The following is a 14028-nucleotide window of genomic DNA, read 5'->3' as shown; positions in this document are numbered from 1 at the left end:
TTTCTCTCCAGGACGTAGATCGTTGACACAGTCTATGCTTTTGTTGGATATACGGAGCACGTTATATCCTCATCAAGTACAATATACTTTCTGCAGAGGAACATATGTCAATAATTGTTAGGGCATACATTTCACACCAAATTAAACACAGGATAAACAGTTGTGAAGTTATCCCTCTTGCCTTCAGTGACCATTGTGCCTTCTTGTTTACACTAATATCTACTAATAATTACCAGTACCTCACTGGTCGAGGGACTTGGAAAATAAACATCAGATGTTTTCAAAGTGAAGAATACACTCAGAGATTTGTTACAGTGTAGCTTTCTGATAATGCTTCTTGTTTAAAGGGGCCCAACATTGAAAGTTATCGGCTGCTGTTACAGTGTATAACCAGTGTCACCAACATAAGAGTCGATATGATAATATAGCTAAATGGTGGATCGATAAGTTTAGGCCTCTCATACTGTCGACTGCAAAAACAATAACCTTTGAAATGACTCAAAACATAAATAAGAAACTAGAATTTAATGACATGTTGTTACAGGACCTCCACAATATTGTGAAAAGGCCGGAGAAAATGTGTCATTCAGTATGAGCAGCATTAGTACAATTATCTGCGAGATAAAGGAAAAAGTTTGGGAAATCTAAAAGGTCAAGAGAACGTCCATGGTTGTATCACATCGCCAAATTACGACAAGCCACGAATCGCCAATTCATCAGTCAGTGGACAGGTAGCAGCGGCGAAACACTAAGGACGAGTAAGCAGCTTCTTAGGGAAGGGGAGAGACACTTCGGTGAATTACTATCAGGTGAAGGAATATCATACTCAGTAATGAAAGAGAAGTTGCAGGCAATAGAAATCTAATTGAACGATGATACTATACAGCATATTCAATCTCCTATAGCAAAAAAAGAAATCGAATTTGCCTTACGAGCGACGGCGGTCAACAAGACCCCGGTAGCAGATTACATTCCCAATGAGTTGTACAAACACTTATGGGATGTAGATGGAGATGACCTAACCCAAGTTTTGAATTACATCCTTCAAAATGAAGCAACGCCTAAATTTAAGGAAGGCGTACCCATTTTGATCCCTAAGAAAACTATTGCTACTGGTATCACCGACGGTCGACCAATCACTATTCTTAATACAGACTACAAATTGCTTACACAAATACTAGCAAATAGGACACCTAATTCCTTCTTAAAGAAGGCTTGCCTTTTATGAATTAGACGATGCGAACCAGGTGCACGGAAGTTCATGTATGCAGTATCAAATGCGTCACTTTGTGCTATCTGCACAAACCGAGTATTTCTTTGTCAACAAGGTAACATATTTGTTTTCAATAACTACAAGTTTCAGACCACTAGGATATTCTGAAATATTTAATTGACATCTTCGAATTCTGTAACGGTATCCGGACCATAAGAGGAACCCAACTGCCATTTCCAAACGCTGGCATATCACGTGTGGCGCAGGAATAATTTTAGCAATATACCATAATTCAGATAGGGCATAGGTATCTATGTATTGCACCCGCTGTCGTGCGGTCAGCGCAATGTCCTCCCGGTAACTCGGTTTCTTCTCAGGGTATTCTGTCTATCGCTCATAAAATCTGAGATTTTATATGTGTTTGTTTTTTACGTGGTTTCGGAAGAGACTCGAACCGCTGAGACACGTATCATGGGGAAACCTAACCGCTCGAGTATGGACCAATGACCGAAAACCTCAAAAAGAATCTCTTTCTTCCGTCAGATTCATTAGTTACTTATATCTACTAAGCTTACTAGCTAACTTACAAACTAGGTGTTACCAAAAAGAATTCATAACACAGACACATCCTAAAAGAATAATATAACAAAGTTTATTGGAATAAATAATGTTCAATGAAAGTTAATGTGAATTCTGGGTAGTATAATGTTAATAACATTTATGTATAATGGGTAAGAGTCAGCGCTGGCTCAAATAAAAGTAAAATAATTATGATCTTTAAATTATTTACACTCATTCTCATTCAATGTTCAAGTTCATATCGGTTATTTACTTCTATATTCGTAACCATGTTCCGAAGTGATTTTAATTTATCCTAATTATGTTTGACAGATCACTGAGCAATCACGGTCTCCGTATAAATACTTGATGTATATACAGTCACGATAATTATATTAATTATTCTCACCTCATTTAAGTCAATTCACTGTGATAAAAATGGATGGTTTGCTAAATTGAAACGTAATAGAAATTAAATGGGATAAAGTCAGATTGCGAATATCAACCTGATCATGTCTTTGCTTATATGTCTCCCAATTGAACTCTTGCGTGAGTATGAAATCGTAAAACTGCTCTCCAAATATTTCACTCATAAATCTGAACTCTGATTATTTGGTCCTTCATCTTGAATACGCATAAATAACAACTCACGGGCCAAGACAATACCTCCCTAGAGCCTACGACATATGGCTCCTAACTAACCATTTTCCTATTCATTATGTTATTTAAACACTTCAACTCATATGATCTCTGCATTAAAAAGAAAATAAACATCTATCTAACTGTTTAGGTAGTTTCCGATCCACACACTCCTCCACCAACGGCTCAATGTGCTTTAGCTATCTCATATTACTCAATATCTCTCATGTGTACGAGCTACTCAACTCATATGGTCAGTACAGAACGAAATTAATACGTATTATATTGAAATGTCACCGCACCAAAGAATATCACATGTGTACTTAGTCATGAGCCTAGTTAAACCGTATGTTAAAGAACTCCCTCGTATTCGCTACATATCATTTACCAAAGTCAGATAAAACTGTCACGATTCACAATTCTAGCATAATACATGTCGATCTTACCTTAAAATGTGTCATCTGCGCGATGTGCACTCATTTGACATACTCTTCCATGTGACACAGAACTCACCTCATGTAAATCTAACACAACGTTTCCTCGGCAAATAGCAATTCTTTCTCATACCGCAGCACATAAACAAACATCTGCATTTCAAATATTCCATAATATACTCCGAGAAATAACCATATTTTAATACCATTCCAATATATATTGTCACACCACTGGCACACTTATTACTGTACGCATATCGCCGATTACTCTTAAAACTATGTGCCAAACATTTTAGAATTGCCTTATTATAAACGCCTTTTTATAACCTCTTATCTTTTAAAGCAATTGGAGTTCAATGCCCTATTTCTATAAAGAAAGGAATACGTAACTTAACTATATTCATCTCTGTCGCGCAGGTAAAATCGTGATGTAATCATTGTACAATTAATACGAGATTAATCGAAGTTTCACTAGTTGTATACACTCATTGCTATTAGATCTTCACAAGAAATACTTCCTTCATTTACTCATGCAAGTTTCTACTATTTGTGTGCAAGTGCAGTAGCATGTATATGATATATTAGAATTCTAATTCTACACTGCCATCTTATCTTATAGCCTTAAATATCTCACACTTCACTTTATGATTCACACACGTTCTTAATTAATTCATAAATATCACCAATTAATCAGCACATGCCGAAGTTAGAGTGAGGGTGTAGATTGCAAGAAACTACTCTACTAGAAAATGTAAAGACTTAGCTCGTTAGATGTTATGTTTGGTCTGATTGTCGCTCCATTCCTTGGTTGTGGTTCGACTCTCTGTTAGGATCTGGATCTCATGTTGGACATCGTCTTCCCGGTCATCAGCTGGTCATCAGATTGGCCGCTGCCTATCCTCATCGGCTGGTCATCTGGTCTGCCGGTCCATTCCTCCACAGCTGGTCATCTGGTTTGCCGGTCCATTCCTCCACAGCTGGTCATCTGGTTTGCCGGTCCATTCCTCCACAGCTGGTCATCTGGTTTGCCGGTGCCTATCTCCAGTTCAGTCCATCATGTAGATTTAGCAAGCAGTCATCATTCCAAATCTGCAGACAACATAGAAAACTCCTTCTGCGGAGACATCAGTCATAATATATTCCATTGTTTTATTGCTTCTTCTTAACGACGAAATTTTCTTCAATTGGAAATAAATTCTCCTTATATGTGTATTAATTTATAACAACAGGGGTAATTTTCTTGCCGTACAAAATTATCGGTCCTCTAATGTAGTGAGTCCTTCTCCGCCAATCGCAGAATGGTTGCTCACCGGATCCAAGTTAGATATATCTCACCGTAATTTATTTATTTTTGTAATATCTCGTCTCTTTTATAATGTACCCCGGTGAATTATTTTGTCTGATTTGAACGTCAATTATAAAATATTCAATATCTTCTTCAAAAGTTTAAGATGATCTTCAGATGTAAGCTTTGCTTGTTCTTGCGTCCTTCCTCTGCCGTTGAATTTTTTAGAGTGAGTAGTTTTTTTATAACAATTACTCCGCTGCTGTATTTTTTTATAAAACAATCCAATTGAGCCTCTACTGTCCTGTAGTGTCTTCCAACTCGGTCTGTACGTGACGTGCATGGTCTTCTATATACCGTATTAATGAGAAGTTCATTGCCTTTAATAGATCGCATGAGCCATACCTTCCTACGCCGCCATTTTGTAAATGGTCTACGAGATGCGAACGGGCACAGTATCAAATATTTTTGTATGAAGCTCAGTCTTCTTGAAAATTTTCCCCTCAGTTGACATCTCATAACATTCAAAAGGGTTGTCCAGTTATAACGTATAATTTCTTTCATGTTATGAAAGAAAGTTATTTCCAGAAATTTGCAATTTTCCGGTAATTGGTATTCCTAGCAGATGTGGATTTTCTGTGACTGCCAGTTCAGGAAAGGCATTATGTATGATTTGGAGAAGTTGACTCTTGCACCTGAAGCTTGGGAGAATGTATCCAATATTTGTTTGACTTCTGCGTAATCATTTTGCCGGTGATTAATACTGTTGCATCATCTGCATATCAAATCCACACACCTGCACCTGGTGATCCGAACTTGTCCTCGGACACTTCCGGCACTAAACGCCATACGCCATACCTATAATTCTAAGTTCAGGGCTTCAATACCCCTCACATTTTCGATTGGCGACAAGTCCGGTGATCGGGCGTGCCAGGGCATCAGTCTGACATCCTGTGACAACCAGAAGGCACGTGTTCGTGCCGAAATATGTGGTCAGCATTGTCCTGCTGAAATACAGCGTCTGGAGTCTTGTGTAGAATTGGTATGGCTACGGGTGGCAGGTTGACATTCACGTAGGTCAAACTGGTCACAGAGCCCTGGACACGCACCAACTGTGATTTTTGGTTGTACCCAATAGCACCCCAAACTATAAGGCCTTGAATTGGCGCTGTACATCTTGTGCGAATGCAGTCTCCCTGTCTGCGGCGAATCAAATTGCGGCCATCATTTTCAAACAAACAGAACCTGGATTCGTCCGAAAACACTATCTGCTGCCATTCCTGTCCCCAGTGACGTCGTTCCATACACTATTACACTCTAGCATGTTTATGTACGCAGACACCCATCTCGTCTTGTTCTACGGCCTTCTGAGAACCATTCTGTACACACCCATTGCACTGCCGACACACATCGTTCCACACGAGCAGCAATTTCCCGGATGGATGCATCACGTTCTCTCATGTCAATAGCGAGCTCTCTTTCAAACTCACTCATTTGATGATACGGTTCTCTCATACATCTGCGAGGTACCCTGCACGTCTCCTCAAGTCATTTTGATACATTACCTTTGGTTTATGGCGACAACGAGAGCCGCAGGCACATTTTACCAGTCGGTGGTGGTGCGCCGAGATATCGATGTGGACCTTGAACGTGAGGACCGACATGATTCAAATGATGATCATTTCTTCAGAACATACTAGTGCATATATCCTGCATATATCAACCAAGCAGCACGGTTTTCTACCAGGTGGCTCTTGTCTAACAAACCTGGCCACTCTGCATAGCTTTGCATCACACGCCATTGCAGCTAAATCACAGCTGAATATCTGCTACGTAGACATTTCGAAAGCTTTCGATTCTGTAGACCATACTCTGTTGCTCCATAAACTCTCCGAACGATTTAATATACACGGCAGTCTTCTGACCCTTCTTGCTGGCTTCCTACATAACCGTTGGTAGAGAGTGGTAACATGAGGCACTTCATCCTCATGGTTACCAGTCACCTCCGGTGTCCCATAAGGCAGTACTCTTGGCCCCTTGCTGTTTTCTTTGGTTTATGGACGATCTGCCGTCCGACCTCAACGAAACAGTGAATACCCTACTCTTTGCTGACGACTGCAAGATATTTAGGGAGATCAGGAATCCAGCAGATGCAGCTCTGCTACAGTCCTCACTTAATGCCCTCTCGAATTGGTGCCGTACTTGGATACTTATCCTCAATCCACAAAAATGCAGCCACATGACCATAACACTACGTAAATCTCCTCTACCGACATCATATTACCTACTCGACAAGCCCATCACCGTGGTTACGCAACAGCGTGACCTAGGTGTAATACTCGATACAAAATTATAATTTAAGATCCATATAGAAACATATACAACCAAGGCTATGATATTACTAGGCATTCTCTATCGCTTCACAGAAATTTCTGACCCCATTGCTCTTCGTCACTTCTTCCTCACGATCGTTCAACCTCTCTCCGATTTCGATAACAGCCGCCCCCTCCAATACTAAGCAGTTAGACAGAGCAGTGTCCTTCTTTGCTGCAATTGTAAGGAACAGAAACCCCAAGCTCAGAAATCATCAGGTAGCTGACCTGAGTTTCCTCCACGAGATATTAAATGGACATTACCGCTCGGAACATCTTGTCTCATTCTTCTCTCTCCGCGTTCCTTCCCGCTCCACCAGAACCAAAGACCTTCTCCACATTCCCCACACTCAGCACTCAATATTTCAACGATCTTTCCTAATCCGCCTCCCAACACTCTTTAACAATATTAATAGGATATAGCATCAAATAAAAGTGTATTCGAGAGGTGTGTAAATAGTATCTTAAAGATAAATTGATGTGAAGGGATTATACCGCCATCTTGACCCAGGACGATTTGGCTATGAACATGGACATTCTCATGGTTTTCGATTTGGACAGTTATTAGTAGGATGTGTACCTGATCTTGTTATATTTTGTTATGCTTGTTATATTTTATTATGAAAGTTTACGTTTGTTAAATAGTCTGTGACAGTGCAAGTGAAATTTGCTCAGTGTAGCTGTATCTTGTGCTTCGTGAATAAATAAACAAATAAATAAATAAATAAATAAATAAATAAATAAATAAATAAATAAATAAATAAATAAATAAATAATATGAACTTCCTATCTGTAGTCTTTCAAGGTGTTCTGTTTTTTTTGTGGGTTTTTTTTTAACATTGAGTGCATTTCATACGGCCAGCGGTAATAGATTTTTGACTTTTAGTCTTTAATAAAGTATTGTGGTTTGAGCTACAAGGTCATTTGAATGCTGACCATTTAAGAAAATACGTGCAAAAATATATGAGATACGTAAGCTGCGCTGGCCTGGAGTAATTTCACTGAAATGTCAAATAAGGAACGAGTATGTAGGGGGGAGGGGAGTGTTTCAAGATCGCCCCCTTCACTTAAAATCTGGGTCTATTAGGATGGTATGGTCAAGTAGGATGCCTATCAGAAGATTATATAATCAAGTAGTACACTTCCTTCCCCACTAACAAAATATGGCGGGATAGATCTCTGACTAAAGGATATGACTGACAACTTTCGAGAAAGTCATAAAAACTCTTTGACTGGAAGAGGAATGACCATTGGACAGGAAACAGTGGCATTGGCGCTTCATGATTAAGCAAGCTGACCTCGTTTAACCAGAACAAATTGAGGAAGAAGAAGAAGTCTTTCCAGCAATGGTTCTTCTACTGAAGAAATAAACGAAGGATCAAAATTGCTAAGAGAGCAATGGTCCGTCTGAAGAAGATTCCGAAAGACAAAAGCATCATCATCATCAACACAAGAAATACCCTGCTTGATCCACTGGCTCTCTCAGTTATTTTGTATAGAGTGGAGATGTAGATTTACCTGAAATGTGGTGGTGCATAATTAGAAGACATAGAAATGTGGAGGTAGAGGAAGATACTAAACATTCCTAGGGTAACTCGTCGTATGAATATGTAAATTTTGAAACTATTTCAGATCAAGATTCATGTGGCCAACTCGGATCCCCTTGGAACAATGTCCGGCATTCTAATCATTTAGATACGGCTCTGTATGTTACCATTCAGATGAATGATATAAAGAATTAAGTTTGTAGCAGTTTATTATTACCAACAGTTATACTATGGAAGAATTACACATGAGGAATAGTGCGTGGAATAGGCGCTTTAAATGTATTCCATGTTCATCGTTGAGATGTTGAATCTTGGTGCAAGCATTAAGCTGGAAATACAGCAGTTGATCTCTCACAAGACCTGCATTTTAGCACGATGGCATTGTCAGATAGAAGAGCTGTAGATGACGCATTGCAAAGAGCGACCCTCGATTGCCCCAGTGTATAAATCGTCTTGAGCAGTCGGACATTACTCGGGGCACACAGCCAAGAGCTCTGTGTCATTTTACACCAGCACTCCAGTCACGCCGAGAAACTGAAGTTCTCTCAAGCAGGCATGATTACGAAATTAATTCCTGTAATCTACTGCTTGCATTGTTAAGTACATATTGATCTATAATAGTTAGTCCTTAAAAATAGCGTTTTAAAAGTTACATCTCTATTTTGGGAAAAAATAAAGCCATTTCTATAATGTAACCATTCGTCCAAGTTGTATCGTATCGTTTTTGCTCATCATCATCAAATTATTGATTTATTTATTTATTTATTTATTTATTTATTTATTTATTTATTTATTCTTTCTTTCTTTCTTTCTTTCTTTCCTTCTTTTTTTTTCTTTCTTTCTTAATCCGTTTACCCCCCCAGGATTTATGTTTCACTCGGACTCAACGAGATATCCAACCTCTGCCACCTGAAGGGCAGTGTCTTGGAACATGAAACTTTGGGTCATTGAATATAACTGGAGAGGAGCACCAGTACCTCACCCAGGCGGCCTCTCCTGCTATGCTGAACAGGGTCTTGCTGTGGGGGATGGGAAGATTGGAAGTGATAGACAAGGAAAAGGGAAGGAAGCGGCCGTGGCCTTAAGTTAGGTACCATTCCGGCATTTGTCTAGAGGAGAAGTAGGAAACCACGGAACACCACTTCGAGGATTTGTGAGGTGGGAATCGAGCCCTATCTACTTAGCTTACCTCCCGAGGCAGAGTGGACCCCGTTCCAGCCCTCGTACCACTTTTCAAATTTCGCGGCAGAGCCAGGAATCGAACCCCGGCCTCCGGTTGTGGCAGCTAATCGCACTAACCACTACACTACAGAGGCCGACATCAAATTCAAATTATTATTATTATTATTATTATTATTATTATTATTACTTAGGTATCTAGGGTCGACCTAGTTTTCCGGCCAGATAGCCTTCCTGAAGCTAACGTTATCCGGAGAAATATACTCACTATTGTGTGTATCTCTGGTGTTTGAAAGTGAGGTGTGTATTGAGGTGAGATGTGTATTAAAACTAACTCAAGGACTCCATCTGCGAGCCAGACGAATTACCCACACGGAGCTAAAATCCCCGACAAGACCTGGAATCGAACCGTGATTCGAAGACCAGCTCAACTATATTGATGGATCGCTTTAGGAAACACACAACACACTACTGCAGAGAAAGATACAGTAGATATCTATTCTACCCAAGATCTGTACTAATACATAGAAAATAGACTATGAGTTTGTGGCTATGTAACGGGTAATCTCAGAAATTACTGGACCGATTTTGAAATGTATTTAATCATTTGGAAGATAACATTAATCCGGGTAATATAGGCTATGTATTATCCCAAAATATCAAAATCTTCCCGCGAAAACCGTGATTTAAGGAAAAATGGCAAGATTAATAAATCTCACAGTGTGCATATTTGCCTATCTATGATTTTTCACATAAAAAATACTTGACTGATGAAGCTCAAAGTTTGTCAATACCTTTGATACCTTTGGTTAACACACAGACTACTTACTATCACTCTGTCTTAACACATTGGAGACCGAGCCCGAGTGTGTATCGGGGTGGGGTAACAGCGCAGATTGACCGCGCCCGAGCCTAAATCATGCCCGCGTATTTATTACATTGTCAACACAGCCAGAACGGGAATCGGGCGGAAAATATGTATACTACTTTGTAGAACTTTCATAACAGCTATACCGTGCGCTCGTGTCCTCTGTCGTTGTTTTCTCGAACTTAAAGCACCTTCAATTTGCACGTGTTCGCTTCTAGACTCCGTGCTTCCAGCTGCTCATGGTGCGCGCTTTCAGAGTGTTTAGACTGTGATTTGTTTCTACTATCATGAGTGGATCATTGAATGAAAGTGGAATTGAAGACTGGAAATTCCAAAGGGGCTAAGTCCCAAGTCTTGAGATAATTAAATGACAATGACTTACATGAACTAACAAAATTCTTGAAATCTCTCTTATACGCCGATGACTTTAAGGTATTCAAATCCATTATCACAATTAACGACTTCGAACTTCTCCAGGCTGACTTAAGTAATTTACTACAATGGACGACCGAAAATCAACTATGTCTAAATATAGAGAAATGTAGTTCACCCGAAATAAAACGTGTATTTCCTTTAAATTAGTGATGGGCTAGCGACGGAATCGAGTAGAATCGAGTAATGTGCTCTTAGAATCGGTATTACTCGACTCCAGACTCGAGTCCAAGCATACTGGTGTCGCTATCTGTGGACATGCCTTAGAACTAAAATCTACTGTACTGGAGTGCACGGCATTCAGGGTCACCCACAGAATATTTTTGTGGTGTGGAGTGCAATATGTTTTCTGCTGATGATTGATGCTGTTCAGTCATCGGTCGTCAATAATTCGATTGTTATGATTATTATTATCATCATCACAGGCACTAAAGGTTGTGACTTACTAACAAACTGTCAGCTGTTTAGCTAGAACAGAATGACGTTCTGTCCGCTGATTTACTGCGTGAACGTACGTCACATTCTGGACGCCTCATCTTAATACCCGACATTATATCTGCCGAAAGTAAGATGTACATATAAACTGCTGTAATTCACCTGTTCCCCCGGACGATTGTAGGCTTTGGCACGGTTAGCAATAGGCTATGGTTACAATAAATCTATCATATTAGCACATTTACGCCCGTGTATATGCATAATGGCTACATGAGATATAATTTACCAGTAGCGAAGCAATACAATGTGTGCAGAAATACCGTCTATAGTCTACAAATAGCACATGTTACCGGGCGAGTTGGCCGTGCGCGTAGAGGCGCGCGGCTGTGAGCTTGCATCCGGGAGATAGTAGGTTCGAATCCCACTATCGGCAGCCCTGAAGATGGTTTTCCGTGGTTTCCCATTTTCACACCAGGCAAAGGTGTACACCAGGGCTGTACCTTAATTAAGGCCACGGCCGCTTCCTTCCAACTCCTAGGCCTTTCCTATCCCATCGTCGCCATAAGACCTATCTGTGTCGGTGCGACGTAAGCCCCTAGCAAAAAAAAAATAGCACATGTTTAAAATACACTAATTACAACATACATACCGTGACAGGGATTTGAAATAATAATAATAATAATAATAATGTTATAACTTTTACGTCCAAGTACGTACATTTGTATGGTTTTCGGGGATGCCGAGGTACCGCATTTAGTCCCTCGGGAGATTTTTTACGTCCCAATAATTCTACCGACACTAGGTTGACGTATTTGAGCACCTTCAAATACTACCGGAATAAACCAGTATCGAACCGGCCAAGTTGGGCTATGAAGGCCAGATAAGCTATATTATCAATATTAGAATAGATGGCATATTCAGTGAAGTGTGTGCGAGACGCCGTAAACGGATATTTTCATATCTTATTATGCGTATTAAGTGGCATTATTATCGTTCTCAAGTAATTATCAAATTTAGGTTATTCCTTTTCCGCATTCATTCAGTTTTTTCATATCGTACCGCGCTGTCGCAATCCCATAAACCCTCAGCGACCGCTTGTACGCATGCTTCATCCATCTACGAGCCGGCGAGTGAGCGAACGTGTGACGTCATGCTATCATCGAGCCTTCGCAAGCGAAGCGAGTCCGAGCCTGGACTCGAAAGAATCGAGTACCGCGATTCCAGGCATCACTCGCGCACATCACTACTTTAAATATAAACTAGGTTACGATGACCTGAAACCAGTAAATAAGGTTAAAGATCTCGGGATATTATTAGACCAAGAACTCACCTTCTCCCCACATATACAGAAGGTAGTTGCTGAGTCATACAGGATATTAGGATTTGTAATGAGGAATGTCAAACCCTTTAAACTCCTAAAAACCTGTATACACCTCTAACAGCTCTCTCGTCAGGCCCAAAGTAGAATACTCAAGCGTTGTATGGAATCCAGCAAACAAAATATATTTTGCACACATCGAAAAAATTCAAAAGACATTTAAAATACTTACATTAGGAAAACGGTAATTATTCACACATAGCACGGAATGAACTTCTTCTAAATTTTGAAATAGAAAGCTTGGAACTGAGGAGAGAAAAGGATGACATGAGGATTCTGTACAAAACTGTAAATTATATTATTGACAACCCTGACTTTTTATGCCTCTTGAACTTCCACGTGCTCCGCTTTAATGCAAGGACAAATGTAACTTTTCATAATGAAAATGTTAGAACAACCGCTCACAAAAACTCCCCACTCTACAGGCTATGCAATGTCTACAATGCAGTTCAGAAAAATAATTCTTTAGACTTCTATGGACCTCTAGACCTTTTTTTTACAACAATTCACCATCCGTGAATACTCTCTAATTTGTAATGCTGATTTGAACCACAAAATGTATTATAAACGTTCATCATTAAGCCCTATCCCATAAATGTAATTATATGTGTTAGTACAAGAAGAAAATAATAGTTTAGATATGAAATTACGATTTTAATTTTGTTAATTTTTATTTTACTCTTTCTTGTGAAGATTAAATTAGATTAGATGTGAAATATTGTTCCTTTCTCATTGTAAATATATAATATAATATATAATATAATATAATAATATAATATAAGAATATAAGAATAGTTCAGATATTAGGTTATTAGACTAAGTCGAAGCAAAAAAGTCACATGTAAACATTTGCCACTGTAATTGGGATTAGAAATCCTGTGGTACGCAATAAATAAATAAGGTAAGGTAAGGGTTGTTCTGCCCGAAGGCAGGTCCGAACCTCCGCAGAGGTGTTCCTGAGCCGGAGTTTACGTGCGGTAGGGTGGCCAGTTCCTTTCCGCTCCTCCATTCCCTTACCCCCCACCAACAGCGCGTGGCGACCCATCCAACTCCTAATCACGCCCAATGTTGCTTAACTTCGGAGATCTCACGGGATCCGGTGTTTCAACACGTCTACGGCCGTTGGCCTAAATAAATAAATTAATTAAACCAATTTATTCCCTGTAGAATTAATTGACACAAGTAATACGGTCATTTAATTTATTTATTTATTTATTTATTTATTTATTTATTGTGCTTCAGACAGGTACAAACCTAATGATGTGAAACACATATACATATATTATTACATTAGATAAAAACAAATATTAAATTAAAATTATAATACCTCTTATGAAAGTCCTTGTAAAATAAAGTCATAAATGAAATAAAAAATACACTTTTCTTCAGTAACATAGTATTACAAATATTCAGTTACATATGCACATATTATAACAAGGTATTTAAAATATTACAATTAAAATGATTTACGAACTGCTTTAAAGCTGCATTAGTACTGTAATTATACATGATGGTAGTGATGTTATCGAAGATAATAATGATGATGAGCTAGATGGTATAACTAGAAACTAGAATATTAACTAAAGTTATGAGGTTAACAAATGGAATCAGCAAAGTGGGATTTTAACTTAGAACAGAAAACAATTAAGTTATTTGTTTACATTGTTTTACTATGGATGTGTATGTAG

Source organism: Anabrus simplex, chromosome 8 (genome assembly GCF_040414725.1).
Source record: "Anabrus simplex isolate iqAnaSimp1 chromosome 8, ASM4041472v1, whole genome shotgun sequence".
NCBI lineage: Eukaryota > Metazoa > Arthropoda > Insecta > Orthoptera > Tettigoniidae > Anabrus > Anabrus simplex.
The sequence above is the reverse complement of the archived record's forward strand: the minus strand, read 5'-3'. Positions refer to the sequence as shown.